General features: G+C 42.5%; 1 long non-coding RNA gene across 1 annotated transcript; it reads right to left on the reverse strand.

Moving 5' to 3' along the window:
- Positions 1-3,050: 3,050 nt before the first annotated feature.
- LOC148888051 (uncharacterized) lies at positions 3,051-7,003 on the reverse strand. Its single transcript, XR_016117179.1, has 3 exons — positions 5,597-7,003; positions 4,520-4,588; positions 3,051-4,272 (listed from the first exon to the last, which is right to left on the reverse strand). It is a non-coding gene; the product is annotated as an uncharacterized LOC148888051 (long non-coding RNA).
- Positions 7,004-7,467: the final 464 nt, after the last annotated feature.

Consider the following 7,467-nt stretch of genomic DNA (forward strand, 5'->3'; position numbering starts at 1 on the left):
TGAAACACAGTATCATCCGAACAGAATTTTTATTCTTGGTGTCTTTGGAAACAAAATTTAATCTCTGCTTCAATTGTCATAGGAGATCCAACAAAGGAGACGCCGCAACGGCTGGTGGGATGCACCCACACAACTAGAGTTGGCACACCCAACTGATGATTTGGGATCGATGACAAAGCCACTATTGAGAATAGTTTTGATTTCCAAAAGCATAACTTTGCTGCTGTGAAATGTAAATGTCTCCACTGCGAGACTAATAAAGGCAAATACAATCCAATCCAATCCAATAATGTGTGGCATTTATTGAATTGCATGACAATTTTATTACACACATTTCTCATCCAACCATCTAGCGAGCAACGAATTGTTACAATTAGGCTTGATCGAATGAAAAATATTAAACGTTGGAGATGCGATGGAGGAAATCCAACGTTTATTAAGACAGCTGCAAATGCTAATTTATCTTCTGGCTGCCGTTGCGTACAGTGATGACATTTGTCAGTTCTAAAGTAGTTCATAGTTACAACTAAAAGTGCAGGATAACCTGTCAAGATTAATTTGATTACGAATTAGCAATATTTTTATGAATTGGATGCAGTGCACATTAAAGTAATTGACTGCAGTGCACATTAAAGGAATTTCTCGCCAGTAAGAATGAAATTGGCAAATGAGTTGAGTGGGCATCGATATCAGTCAGAGATTCAGGCGGAATCAGAGATATTGTATAGGGTTTTCCACGCTAACCAGCTTCTTTCAGAATTGGGAGAAGATGATCCTTCAGAAGGGGTGGACTCCTGCGGAATCCATGCTAGGGTGACCGCAGATGAAGCTGGGTTGTGCGATGGGTGTCCTATGCACAAGCGAAACTGACTGTCAACTCGTGCCCTCCAACTGAATGACAAAAGGCGAGTATGATGACCATCTACGCAGATTGCCATAATGTTGCCGACCATGTCAACTTGTGGTAAAGAATTGTGGAAGGCTGTCCTCCAACCAAGCAATGTGGCGACATGCCAAAATTTGGCCTCCAATATTTTGGACCAATGATTGACAAATGATTTTATGCAAATTGATAATCTGTGCAATGTCAAAGACGGATCATGTTCCACGCAAACACGTTCCCAGTTGGCAAATTGAGACTTTTCATGTCTCAACAGGGGGGAGTGACAATAGCTTCGATCATCATTGCCAAATTTTTCACTTTTGGTGATGAGTGATGTGGGCTGCAACGCCATTCCCCAAGAAAGTGGTGCCCTCCAGAAATACGGACTCACTAACCACTAACATATACTAACCAACTAACATCTAACAATAACAATGTCTGCCATTTCTGTGAGAGAATGCATTGCAGAGCCTAAACGATGAGACATATTTTGAAGGGGAAAGAAACGGCAAGAAAGTGTGATGTGCAGAATGAAACCATCCTTTTGACATGTGACCTGGCACAAGTCTTCTTTTGTTCTCCACAGGACGGAGCTGCGGTATGAAAAAGATGACGTGGGCCACGCCAACGTGGGATGGACCGGTTGAGGAGCTGCTAGCAGCCACAAGCTTCACCTGGATTCGCGAGGACACCGGTCGTCAAGAAGATTCCTCATGCATGTCACTGGAGCCGCGTCAACAGTTCACACACTCTCCCAGACACCTGCTCATCCGTACCACACCCTGGGGCCTGCTTGCGACAAATGCTACAAACAATTTCGTTCCTCGTCGTCGTCCTGGTGATCACCATCCAGGATGCCATGAAGATTTGACTGTTGTAGCGATGAAATGACTTTAATTTGAGATTGTTTCCATTGTGATTTTTTTTTCTTTCTTCTTTCTGTTCACGTCCACCGATGTTAAATATGTTCGTCAGGGGGGAGATGTTGGGGTAATTCGCCATACAAACATCTCTAAACATCGCTCGCTAATCTTTGTTTACATTTTGGACTTCCTGATACGTCATATCCTGCCTTCCTTTACATGATGTCGCATTTACATTACGTCACATCCTTTCGCGTCACACACTGCGTGCCGTATAAAATGCTCTCCTTTCTAGTTCGTCTCTCTTTCTCTTCGTCTTGCTCTCTCCTTAAGCCTTAAGACACCGCGATGCCTCCGCGCTCTCCAAGATTAAATCCACTTTCTGTTCTACACCTGGCTCCCTGATCATTTAACCATCCTCTTCCATCAACACCCATCGAAGCAATGAACCAAGAGCGAACAATCAAAATAATCCAACAGTACACCTATATTAAACACGAGAGCAAAACGCAGCACGTCCGCAAGAGACAACAGTTGGTCACGAAGAGAGCGATACACCCACACGCCGCTCAGCATCCAACCCTCGCGTACGCACTCACGCGTCGTACCCGCGTTCGAACTCCGATTGTTGTTCGAACTGTAGTCGTTCGAAAACCGATGTTCCACTGTATATACATATACAGTAAAGTCTCGTTATATCGATATCGGATATATCGATAGTCCCGGTTATATCGATACTATTTCTATGCACGCACGGAGAAAATTACATGCAAACAGGGTCGGATATATCGATAGTCCCGGTTATATCGATATTTTTTCGGACTCCCTTGAATATCGATATAACGAGACTCTACTGTATATACATATACACAGTGGTGGGCCGTCAGGGCCAGCAAGGCCTTCTCTGCTGGCCTAACATAATCAGACATCATTATCATAATTATAATAAAAGTCAATTTCATTCATTCATAATTATTCTACATACTGTTTTCTTGATGTTATATTATATCAATTTGGTTATGCTCCTTTCAGTGTTGTAGTTTTAGGTCAGAGTTTTTAATCCAATCAGAATTCAGCTAGTTTGTGTCGCCAGGCTGTATGAAATCTGACCGACGCCTTCAGAATCAACAGTGAGGGCGTCTGTGCGCTGTACATGAACGGGCACATGTATTTGATATACAGTTGCGTTAGCCAATCAGATCACGAGTTGGCACAGTAAGGCCAGCTAGAGGGCCTCGCGTTGAACATGATGTACGCGTCCTGTGATTGGATACTCACTTTATTTATGTGTAATTGCTCCGGAAAATAGCCTGTGTTGTAGACGATTAAGGTGATGCCACGCCCAGTACTGCGTGCGTGTGCTTTTGTAAATGATATCTCCAGCCGTTCTGTCATAAATTATGGTATTACGAGGGATATTTGTTCAAGTCGGACTAAGCAGGACTTCACTAGGTGTGAAATGCACGGACCGCCACTGCATATACTATGTATGTAACGGAGTTGTGCACTAGATTATTAAATTATGACTGAAGTGACGCAACGGCGCACAGTGTGGCACCATGTCCCGCCCATAGTTTCCAGAACAATCTGGACTAGATTTATGGTGAGTCGCATTCCTCTGATGGTCTGGATTAACGCACATTTTAATGACAATATCTTATTTTGTTTCCCCTTTTGTACTGTCTAGTGTTATCTAATTAGTTCCCTGATTCCTTTTGAGTCCAGATTACTTTTTGTGTCATTATTTAATTCACGTTTTGCCGAGTGGAACTTTGAAGCAAATTTGCTTCATAGTGCTTTTCTGTTGCGCAGTGAATCACAAGACGAAACCCATGCGACTTTACCCATCCCTTCTTCCATACTGTGTTGCAGGTAATAATTGTTTCATTTCGTTGTTATTGTACAATACTTAGTTTCTTGTGTCACGTTTCATTTGGCCGTGAGTGTTCGTGGCATGTCGAACTGCCGCCATTACGGACCGCGTGTTCCCTCCAACCGCGTGTTCTCTCCGACAGTCTTGGCTGTGATGCATTCAGGGACATCATGTAAATAACATGAACTTATGTTGTATTCTTTTTTTCTGTAAATAACCACTATATGATCACACGTTGTTCATTCTGTTTTGTTATATACAATGTTTTGCATATTCAGAACAATCTGGACGAGACTTATATTAATCACAAGACGAAACCCATGCGACTTCACCCATCCCTTCTGCCATACTGTGTTGCAGAAATAAAAGAAATAAAAAGACACATCGACGCGTCTGGTCTTATTAAGACGGCAGCATCGAGGAGATGAAGACAGTCACTGTTGTGACACCCGTCACACATATACATATATAAATACCAGTTTGTTTGCTACACACTTTTGCGAATTGCCATAGAACCGTTGAAACATTGAAATAAACAATTTCAAAAGATCTCTCTGGTGCAAATTTTGCTCAGGGACACTTGCACTATGACAAACATCAGTAGAAGTGTGGTCATGGCTGTTGTCATCATTGGAGCTCTCGTTGTGATTTATCTGAAAAACAAACCAAAAAACATCTTATCAACTGCCAATGAAAGAATGTTTGGTTACAGCATAAATGGGTTACTCTCTTCAGATATTATGTGTCACAAAATGCAGGTGGCTGAAGTCTAAGGATTTGACACTGTAACTGAAGTTTTTTTTTTAAAACAGTGTCAATGAAGTTAAGTTTAACTTCATTTCATTTGTGGCAGACTATAGTTCAGCGAACGTTGCATTCACTCAAATTCGGTCCTTATACCTTGGTTGACATTTGTGGTTGAGTCTTCTCAGAGCTCTCCATCTCATATCTCATCCATCGACTTTGATCCTGCAAAAACAAAAATTACATTTTGAGATGTTAATCATGTTGTTTCTTTTTATTTATTGATTGTCATTTGTGGCACTTTTGGAAATACTGTTGCATGTTTTTGTTTTTTTTGTTTTTTTGCCATAACCGCCAATATTGGTTAATGGCTTGATCTGCTCTATTCAATGCAAAGAACTAAATGATCACTGTCCTTATTTCTGACAAGAATTCCAATAAATAGCCTTAAAACATTTTCAAATTCTGAGATTACAATTGCTGCCACTTTTATTCCTGTCTCTGGCTGTTTGGATCAATCTGTATATTTTGAACACGTGAAAGGATGCATCTGGGAAATTAAAAAAGGGTTGTGTCTGAAAAGGGGGCGAAAGTCTAAAATGTATGGGGCCAGATTTAACTAGATTGCCCAAGTATACAAAACTGATTGGAATAAACCAAAATACATTCATTGGAGCATATTTCTAAATTGCAAATAAAAAAAACATCATTTGTCTAAAATCTATATTTCTAATATACAATCAATTTTAATTCAAGTAAAATAATAATTAATAAAAATAATTTATCCATAAAATAAACAAACTATTTCTATTTTCTTAAGATACTACACAATAAATGCTCTGCTATTTTGATATGCTACGGCACAGAGATGTTTTTGCGTTTACAATAGAATCGGGGCTGCAGTATTAGCTGTATGTATCAATTTAATTCAATTTTATAAAAATCATCGAGTAATGCTGGCTGCACTGGCCCATGAACCATGGTGAAGATGGTGACAACAGTCTCGAAAATACGATTCATGAGACCGATCTATGTCATCGTAGTTTCATCATTATCTGAACGAAATATGCTGGATGCTCTCGATGCTAGTGTGCCACGTTGTTGGCATAAGGCCGTGACATCGAATGCTACATGCAACGCACCAATTGTAGGCCTCATGTTACTTATATGTATTTTCACATATAAATATGTTGTGGCGGGCATGCTCATTCCTCTACTGCTACAATGTCTTACTTGCTTAAGGTTGTCCATCGTGTCCGATGATGACAGTCCAGCTCTACTTCTTCTTGTGGGACCATTTCATGTGACTGTATAGCCCAATCTGTGATCCACACTGTTTGCCACAGGCAGAGCAGGTGAAGGCGTTGACTGGGGTTGTGGGTATGGCACTGGCATGATGTCTCCTTTGATGTTTCCTGGTCCGTCGGTCACCTCGGTCTTCCTCAAGTTTCTGTATGCTTTGTTGTAGGAGCTACCGCCAGATGGAGTGTTGAGCTGCAATGTCCTCCAGCTTTTTTCATGGCAGTCTTCACCTGGTCTTTATAGCGTTTTTTTGGGGCCTCCTGCCAGGCGACGGCCGAGATGGAGCTGGCCATAAAGTACCTTACGTGGCAAGCGCTCTTCTGGCATCCTGATCACATGGCCTAGCCAGCGAAGTTGGTGCTGGGTGACTGTAGCTTCCACACTGGTGCAGTTGGTTTTGCAGAGTATTTCAGTGTGGGGGACTCTGTCTCTCCAGGATAGCCCAAGGATGCATTGTAGGTACTTGATGTGGAAGGCCTCAAGCATCCTGAGGTGGCGACTGTACAGGGTCCATGTTTTGCAGCTGTAGAGGAGGGTTGACACAACAACAGCCCGATAAACTGTAGTCTTGGTGTGGAGTTTGAGATCTTTGTTTTGAAAGACTCTCCTCCTAAGTCTGCCAAAAGATGATGCCTGATGCCTGATGCCTGTTTGATCCGGTTTTGTATCTCTCTGTCGATTTTGCAGTCGTCAGAGAGAAAGCTACCCAGGTATTTGAAAGAGTCCCCTATGGCTAGTGGATTATTGGAGATGGTGAATGTTGGGGGATGAACTGGAGGAATGGATGCCCATTGACAGATTACCTCTGTCTTTTCCACATTGACAGAAAGGCCCAGTCTACCATAGGCATCTGCAGCAGCTGAGAGACTAGCTTGTAATGCTTCTGGTGTATGGGCCACAACTGCACAGTCATCTGCATATTGGAGTTCGATGACTTGCTCTGATCTTGCTTTCGTGACTGCCTGGAGCCTTCTGATGTTGAATAGATTTCCATCAAGCCGGAAATTTATGGTAACCCCACTGTTCTTCTCGATCCTCTCATGGAGCAACAGTGTCACACACAGGAGGAAGATGTTGAACAGGACTGGTGCATCCCTGGCATACACCAGTCTGCCACATTAGGGTCGCATACACTCACACAGTATTTAGGTATGGAATGCCCCCATGGGGAAATGTCATGAAACGTCTTTAAATCATGGTTTGAAGTCTCTCAGAGCAATTTGCCCGGTGGCACCTCATTGTGCAGTCTCTCAGAGCAATTTGCCCATGGGGACCTCATTTTAGGTCCCCACGAGTACACTAGTCCCCACCGGGCTGCGTGCAGTCAGGTTGATGTCCCCCCCGTGGCGCACAAACGAGAACACACATGCGCACACACACACACACACACACACACACACACACACACACACACACGCACACACACACACACACACATACATACATACATACATACATACATACATACATACATACATACATACACACACACACAAAACCACGAGGGCCACTATCCATATTTTTTATGTTTCTCGTCTCCAGCACAAATGATTCGAATGGTCAGGAACAACATCCGGCTTGCATTTAAGACTTTAAAATTGTGTATGTGTCTGTCCACAGTTGTTGGTCAAGTGTGTGCCAAAAATTAGCTGTTCAGGGTGTGCCACAACTCTCGCCCAAAGTCAACTGGGAAAGGTTCCAAGTCACCCATGACCCCTAATGAGGATAAACGGTATGAAGAATGGATGGCTGGATGATTAAATTGCCTATCTGACCATCAATTTCCACGGGAATTGTGATTT

Source organism: Hippocampus bargibanti, linkage group LG14, assembly GCF_051943395.1.
Source record: "Hippocampus bargibanti isolate YZ-2025 linkage group LG14, ASM5194339v1, whole genome shotgun sequence".
NCBI lineage: Eukaryota > Metazoa > Chordata > Actinopteri > Syngnathiformes > Syngnathidae > Hippocampus > Hippocampus bargibanti.